This window comes from Bos mutus, chromosome 10 (genome assembly GCF_027580195.1).
Source record: "Bos mutus isolate GX-2022 chromosome 10, NWIPB_WYAK_1.1, whole genome shotgun sequence".
In the NCBI taxonomy this organism is placed as follows: Eukaryota; Metazoa; Chordata; class Mammalia; order Artiodactyla; family Bovidae; genus Bos; species Bos mutus.
This window is the reverse complement of record NC_091626.1, coordinates 25859430-25867805: the sequence shown is the minus strand read 5'-3', so window position 1 is coordinate 25867805 and position 8376 is coordinate 25859430.

Below are 8376 nucleotides of genomic sequence, written 5' to 3'. Positions count from 1 at the left end.
TCCTTACCTGTAAAATGGGGATAATAAGAGCCACAACCATCAGAGGAGGATTATAAGAATAAATAGTGTAAGTGAAGTTTCAGGCACAGTTAAATGCCTGATAAATGTTGGGTCTTATTATTATCATTAGCTATAACTTGAACAATATAAAAAATGGATTGAATTCTTGTTCTCAAAATGCTCATTATTTTACTTTCTAAAAACTAATGAGAGAATTCAATAGTGATGCATGTACAAGAAGAGATCAGGAAGGGAAATAATCAGCTGAGGTTGGCCAGGTTAGAGGGAACCATGGAGGAAGGTGGATTTCAGGTGGGTCTTCTGTGATGGCCAGAGTGGATGTGGAGGGAATGGAGAGAGGATGGGGAATTACCAGTAGTCTTCATTTTCAGGAGACTACTTTATATACATGATGTTGGGGGCCAGAGTGAGGTACTCCGCCCGTGACAAAGGTCATGAGGAAGGAGGCTCGACATACGCAAAGCGGGATCGAGCCTCAGGAGTCCCCCTGGAAATCCTCGGCGTCTACCCCCATAACCAGAGCCTGCCTACTTTACTACTTTGTGCTCTTACCTACACCTCTGACTTTACGGGGGCTGTCCCCACCACCTCTTTCGGAGAAGGAGTTAACTTAGAGCTCAGTTTATAATAATTCCTGGGCGTGATAAGAGTGTTTTAACCTACAAACTCCTCTGAAGGTTCTCTAGCCTGCCTGACAGGCTCGTCCGCCACATGTGATTGCTCACAGCCTCCCAACCGAGGCACGAGATGCTTTAAACCTTCTAAAAACAGGTTCCTTAGAAAAGTTAGAAAACTATTAGTATAAGTATAGTGGGCTAATTAGAAATTGTGTTGGTGAAGGGTTTTTCATTTGTTGAGCCAATGTTTGTTGCTAAGTCTCCATATCCCCTGCCCTTACACACATTAATGAATATATAGAATTAACCTTTGATATTAATCACGTTAGACCTTAGGCTAAGTAAATTCTTTCCTTAACTAAAACCCACTACACCCCTCACCCTGTAGGAATGTAACTTTATTTGGGTGGCGTCTGTTTTGAGAATAATCAGCCCTGGAGAAATAAGTGTCCTGATTGACTGACCGCTGTCACAAGGAGAGGGTCAGAATTGTCAGCAGGCCCCCTGGCCAGAAGATGATGTAACACCCTAAGACCTCTGTATACATTTGTGTGAAGCACCTGACTTTAATAAAAGTCAGGACTGCTGTCCCCACGTGACTTTTGTATAACATCTCAGTGTATAAAAACAGACTCTGGAAAATAAAGAATTGGGATCAGTTTCTCAAATACTGGTCTCCCCATGTCGCTCTCTCTCTCACTCTGGTTGAGTCTCCATCTGGGCGCGGAACCCACCATGCTTACTAATTATGCCTGGGCTTCTAAGATCCGACCGGGAGGCCTCAGTGTCTCCTCTCCTTCGGGAGAACGGAAGGGCGCCTGTGGGCCTACGTAAGTGGTGCAAACTTCTTGTCTTGAAGTTTTATTGGTCTCCCAGCGTAAACCAAGCTACTCAGCCTCTTTTCTCCACTGAATTTTCCTACTGAGCTATCCTCATCCTATTACTCTTTATATCTTTGATAAAATATTTAAATAAATAAATAGGTCGCCGACGCCGTCCCGCTTGAATACCCTGGATCAGCGGGGCAGGACCCGGCAACATGATATATTTTTTCCTTCTCCTGGCCTCATCTTTCTGGAATAAACGATGTTTTAATAATGTGCCTTAGAAAAACACAGCATGTGAAATAGTTTCTTATTTCACGATTGCTCATCTAAGCACAGCCAGTGATTTTTTTTTTTTTTTAAGTCATCATACAACACACAGTTCAGATCATGTCTAGCCTAAGAAACATAAGAACAAGGAGTCACAGAGTTCAGGGATGGTGTGGAGAACCAATAGGACTTTGACCACATGTGTAAATGATGTTTAATGGTGATGATAACAGAGAAACGTGAAGCATACAGCTGCTCTTCTTTTTTCTGTGAAATATGGGTTATAACTTTGGAAAGGAATCTATCGAGAGTTCTTTGAACCAAACAAAGAAATTTCCATTTCTGGAATAAGGAATACTGGCTGCAAAGACTTCAGTAGAGGACTCAGGGACTTCCTAACTTGGCCATGCCTATCTGGCTAACCTTATCTCCCAACTTCCTTCAAACACTCATAGATGCCAGGACTGGGTTGGTCTCCTGGTCCCATGCTTTGCTCATTAGCAGCCAATGCCTGCCCTTGAGAGGGTGCCACTGGCAGGAACCACACCCATTTTTTCCATGTGCTGTTTTGCCAGCTTGGACTCCTCTTCTTGGACATCTCTATTTTGCTAAAACTTAAAAATCCTGTAAGAGGCGTTTTCCTTCCCTGAAAGTCATCACTGACTTCTCTCTTCTCCAAATGACAGCATTCGCCATCTCTGTCATGATTGGAAACATGTGTCTTCCAAATTCTGGGCTTCAGGACTGATGCTGAGGCTGAAACTCCAGTACTTTGGCCACCTCATGCGAAGAGTTGACTCATTGGAAAAGACCCTGATGCTGGGAGGGATTGCGGGCAGGAGGAGAAGGAGACGACAGAGGATGAGATGGCTGGATGGCATCACCAACTCGATGCACATGAGTTTGGGTGAACTCCAGGAGTTGGTGATGGACAGGGAGGCCTGGCGTGCTGCGATTCATGGGGTTGCAAAGAGTCGGACACGACTGAGTGAACTGAACTGAACTGAACTGGGGACCCGCTTCTCTGGTCCCAACTCCTTTCTCATGTTTTCTTTTCCCTTTTCTGTATGAGACAGTTGCATCAGAGAAGAACAATGTGGGCAAAGCCCAGAGGCCCTAAAGAACCTGGAATTCAGGTTTGTGGGTTGATGACTTGATGGTTGTGTCCACCAGGAAACAACCCTAAAAAGCAGAGTGTAAACCAGTTTCTTTGTGATCAGAATGATAGCCATATTTTTGCTCCATGAACACAATATCCCATTACAGTGTGACTATCTTTTCCTGCTCTTGCTAGACATTTCAAACCTTAACCAATTGTGACATTTCAGTCTATTAAGCTAAGTGCCTAAATGCCTAACTTGTCTGCTTCAGGGTGAGGCAGCCTCCTAGCTGTAAGGCAGCTGAACCAGAAACATTCTCTTCCTTCTTTCCCCTAGAAGATGATGCATGATGGCGCTGCCTTTCCTTTATGATCCTAACACACTGTTACATCGGGAAGCCTTCTCTGATTTGTGATTGACAGGTTTGCCCAGGGTGATAGCTGGCCTAACGGCTGCCTTACAGATAAGAACGGAAGCTGTTCGGAATTTATCCCACTATCACTGAGCTCTGGATCACAATTTCTTCTTAGCATGTGCAAGATCTGTTGCTCAAAGAAGTCATCTCTGCTATTTATTTTCCCCTCGAACACTTCAAGCTTCAGTTCCACATCACGATTTATTTGTATGCCAGGAGTTATGAGATAAACAGACATTTGAATTATGAGCAACTGGAGATTATTAGGCAGTGAATTTTCCTCTTTTTTTCATTGTAAGTTATCTCCTCCTAAAACATATTCCTGGTTTACTATCACGGAGAGTTCTTGAAAGGCTGGGAGGAGGAACTATACAACACATCAGCTTCCCCTGTATGTTGTGGGCTTATTAATGGCAGGGAGTGTGTTAACTTTCTTCTATATTCCCAGAGTTTTATACTTGCCCTGGGCGCTACAGATGTTTGCTGTATAACCTCTGGGATGGATTAAGATGGCACATACTCTTTGCTATCCCTCTCCTCTACTGCATAGGCAAGTGACACGACTTCTTGATCAATAGAATATGGCAGAAGTGACATCATGTCAAGTCCAGGCCCAGGCCTTCAGGGGTTTCTACTTCCTGTCCCCCAGAACATACTGAAAGCCTTGTCAGGAAAGTCCCACTACCCTGAGACAGCTTTGCTGAAGAAGCCAGTTGGCAGTCCCAGCAAAGTTCAGCCTCCCAGCCATCCCTGCTGAGGTACAAACTTGTGAATGAACACTCCAGACTACCAGTTGGGTACCATTTGCAGTAGAGAATCGCCTGGCTAGGCTCTCCCAGAACTCCCTGACCCACAAAATCATGGGATATTTTTTAAAAAATGGTTGTTTTAAGCCTTTACATTTTAGGATAATAACTTGTTATACCATAGTAACCAGAGCAGAATCCTGGAGGAGGCTCCACAGAGTTTATTCAGCTCTCCAGACATCAACTCGTGTCCTTATAGATGTCATTCACCTGGCTAGAGCAGGGTGGCATATATCTGAGAAGAGTTGGGCTGATTTACTCCAGCTACTTATATGGCTCAACCAATGTTGCTTCTCATCTTGTGGGCTGCTGGACAATGTGGAACAGAGAACCAGACCAACCTCAGGACACAGAGATTGCAAATAGGATTATATCTGGCATTTGGAACCCAAGAGGACTCAGTCATCCTGGTTTTTTCTTCTAAGTGTTGGAAGAGATAGCCACTGAATAGAAATAACATTTCTACCAGAATGGGATAAGATGCAAATTGGATAGAAGACCCAGGCTATTCATGGTGATGATGGAGAGCCCCTGGACTAAATGAATGTAACGACAGAAGGCAGATGCCTTTCCTTTCTCATCTTAATGGTAGGTCCAGAGAAAGACGGTTGCAAATATCCACTGGGGATGGGCTGAAGAATAAGAGAAACTTGAGCAGAAAATGAAGAGGATCTAATCATTCTCTGTGTACTTGGAATCTCTGGTTCAAGCAACTGGAAAACATCTTACCAGCATTTAAAATCTTTCTGAAAACAACTCAAGGGTAAAATAATGACAGGATAGTGGCTTAATAAGAAAACCCTTGGGCGAGGTATTAAGAAATCTCCATTTCAGTCCCCAAACCTTGCAAATGATTTGACTTATCCTAAACTCTATTTCCTTCTTGTAAGATGGGGCCTTAAGGGAACCTATGTGGGCTAAATTGTGGGAGAGGCAATTAAGAAGTGGCTTAGAAAGAAAAAGAAATGAGGTAGGATTAAGAAATATCTATCAACTCTTGAGAAGTTTGTAATACAAACTCTTCAAACCAATAACCTCTTTAAAAAAAAATTAAGATAAATCACTCTTTTACTATTATATAATGCCAGTAGTCATGTATGGATGTGAGAGTTGAACTATAAAGAAAGCTGAGTGCTGAAGAATTGATGCTTTTGAACTGTGGTATTGGAGAAGACTCCTGAGAGTCCCTTGGACTGCAAGGAGATCCAACCAGTCCATCCTAAAGGAAATCAGTCCTGGATATTCATTGGAAGGACTGATGTTGAAGCTGAAACTCCAATACTTTGGCCTGATGTGAAGAATTGACTCATTTGAAAAGACCCTGATACTGGGAAAGATTGAAGGCAGGAGGAGAAGGGGACAATAGAGGATGAGATGGCTGGATGGCATTACTGGCTCTATAGACATGAGTCTGAGTAAGCTCCGGGAGTTGGTGATGGACAGGGAAGCCTGATGTGCTGCAATCCATGGGGTTACAAAGAGTTGGATACGACTGAGCAACTGAACTGAACTGAATGCTGATTATTAAGTTTATATAAGATCTTAACTGTGAGGACTTCCCTGGTGGTCCAGTGGTCTTTCACTACAAGGGGCATGGGTTCAATCCCTGGTCAGGGAACTAAGAGCCCACATGCCATGAGATGGTCAGAAGTCATTATCCACTCAATGGACATGAGTTTGAGCAAACTCTGGGAGATAGTGAGGAACCAGGAAGCCTGGTGTGCTGCAGTCCATGGGGTCTCAAAGAGTTGGACAAGACTAAGCAACTCAACAACAACAATGCCATGTGGGATGGCCCAAAAAAAGAGAAAAAAATAACTATGGTTAGATAATGAAAGACAGTAAATGAACCGGAGAGACACATAAACTGCAATACTGTCTAAGAAGAATTCAACGGTCAGACTGTGCTGTATCTCGGACTGGGTGTAATCGCCTTACAATGAGATGAAGATCAGGCCAGCTGCCCCTCTGGGGTTTGGTCACAAAGGAGCCCTAGGAGTGGCCACAGTGGCACTGGTTGAGAGCAGCTCTCCTGGGCTGGTAGGCAGCTATTGTCACTGAGCTCAGATTCCTAAGTACATCCTCAAAAGAAGTCATTTCTTTCACCTCGCAGGCAGTGCCTGTGGATACAGCAGTGAGTCTCAAACTGCTCTCTGTAGCTTTGTAGGCTGCTAAGCATGTCCAATCCTAGGGGCCACCCAGGCCAACTAAGTCGGAATCTCTGACCCCAGGGCCTGGGAACCTACATTTAACAGGCACTCGGGGTGCTGCCTCTGTGTACCCCACAGTGTCAGGCCCACTGCTCTGCATTCTGTTCACGGGTCTGTCCCCACACACACCACATGCACTCCAGCCTCGGTTCATGAGTTTGCAGTTCCTTCCTCCAGGAACTCCCCATCCTTCACTTCCTCCATCCACTTGTTCACCACGTGGGCCAAGATCCACTGACTTCATGGAGCTATCCCCAGCTTCTTGTTCTCTTTTCCATAAACTCTAATTATGCTACTTAATCCTGTCTTATCTTATTTGGTAACCTGTTTGATATGGAGAGCAAATTGCCCTTCATGGCCTAATTCCATTAATTCATGCCCAGGGAAGAAAGATCTCACCTTAAACAGTTCCCCTTCTCCGACAAGCCCTGCCTCCCAGCCATCTTTTATTTTGCATAACTGCTTTTACTTTTTGTCTTCCAAGACGGAGGAAGGATGGGCCTACATGCCACCCCCACCATGGCACTGGGTTTCATTGATTGGACTTCAAGAAGCACAAGCTTTCTTCCATCACTATCGATTGTTCTGGAGGGCTTTTTATCCCTACCTTATCCTCCTCAGCATGAAAATCAATTGAAACTGAAGACGTAATGTTTCTGTTTTCTCCCCAAGTACATAATAATGTGTTTAAAGGCTGAAACTTAGACTTAACACTTCTTACAAAACTCTTCTATCCTGAATATTTATTGTTGCTTAAAGGACCTCTTCTACAGGAACTGCCACCTCTACAAGCTTGTCATGGCTCCTCTATGACAATTTGAGCAACATGACCCTGGGATCCTGGTCACACCTGATTGGGCTAGAGGCAGGCACCCGATCAATCCAAAACTGGGTCAGCCAGATCCTTCTCTCTCCAGGTATTTTGTAAACTCAGGAGATAGTTGAGTTCTGAATTCACCCAGAAGGTACTTCCCTATGTGGACTAAAAAAGTTGAGGAAGCAACCCACAGAAAGAGGGAAGGATGCTCTAGAGGGAGATGCAGAAAGAGAAGCATGTGAGTGATGGAGAGAGTATGGATGACACTGTACAGCTGACCCTTGAACAAGACAGAGGTTAAGGGCACAGACCCTCTGAGTAGTTGAAAATTCAAGTGTAATTTATAGTCACCTATTGATATCTGCAATTGCTCTTTATCTCTCAGATCCAACCAACTACAGATGGTGTAGTACTGTAGAATCTACTATTGAAAATAAACCCATATATAAGTGAATCCCTGTAATTCAAACCTGGTTTTTCAAGGGTCAACTCTATTACTGCCCCCGGGTATCTTCTGGAACTCAGAGTTTTTGGAATGAAGTTCTTATTTTGTGTTAGCTAGTTCTGGAGGCCTCAGAAAGTCTGGAAAAACAAGGAGGGCATGGGAAAAGGGATTTGTGGAAGGTTTTTAGGTAGCCAATCCATAAACTCTAACAAAATGCGTATTATCTCATTTAATCCCACAATCATGTGATTTTTTTTAAAAATCCACCCTTATTACTACTCCTGTTTTAAAGGTAAGAAAACAAAGGCTTCAAGAGGCTTTATCCCAAAGCCACTTGATTACTGAGGGTGGAGGTGGAGGTGGGATTCAGGCTAGATCCTTCTGTCTCCACCAGGCTGAAGTGCCTTTAGGTGGGAACCAATGGGTGTGACACTTTCATTTTTGCTCCCCTAATGTCAGTCTGGGGGCTTCCCTGGTGGCTCAGAGGGTAAAGCGTCTGCTTGCATTGCTGGAGACCTGGGTTCAATCCCTGGGTCGGGAAGATCCCTGGTGAAGGAAATGGCAACCCACTCCAGTATTCTTGCCTGGAAAATCCCATGGACGGAGAAGCCTGATAGGCTACAGTCCATGGGGTAGCAAAGAGTCGGACATGACTGAGCAACTTCACTTTGACTTTTGAATGTCAGTCTGGGCTAGGGGAATGTGAATGAATTCTACAGCTTAATCCGGAATCTGAGTAATCCCCAGGGCTTCCCTTGCGACTCAGCTGGTAAAGAATCCGCCTGCAATGCGGGAGGCCTGGGTTCGATTCCTGGGTTGGGAAGATCCCCTGGATAAGGGGAAGGCTACCC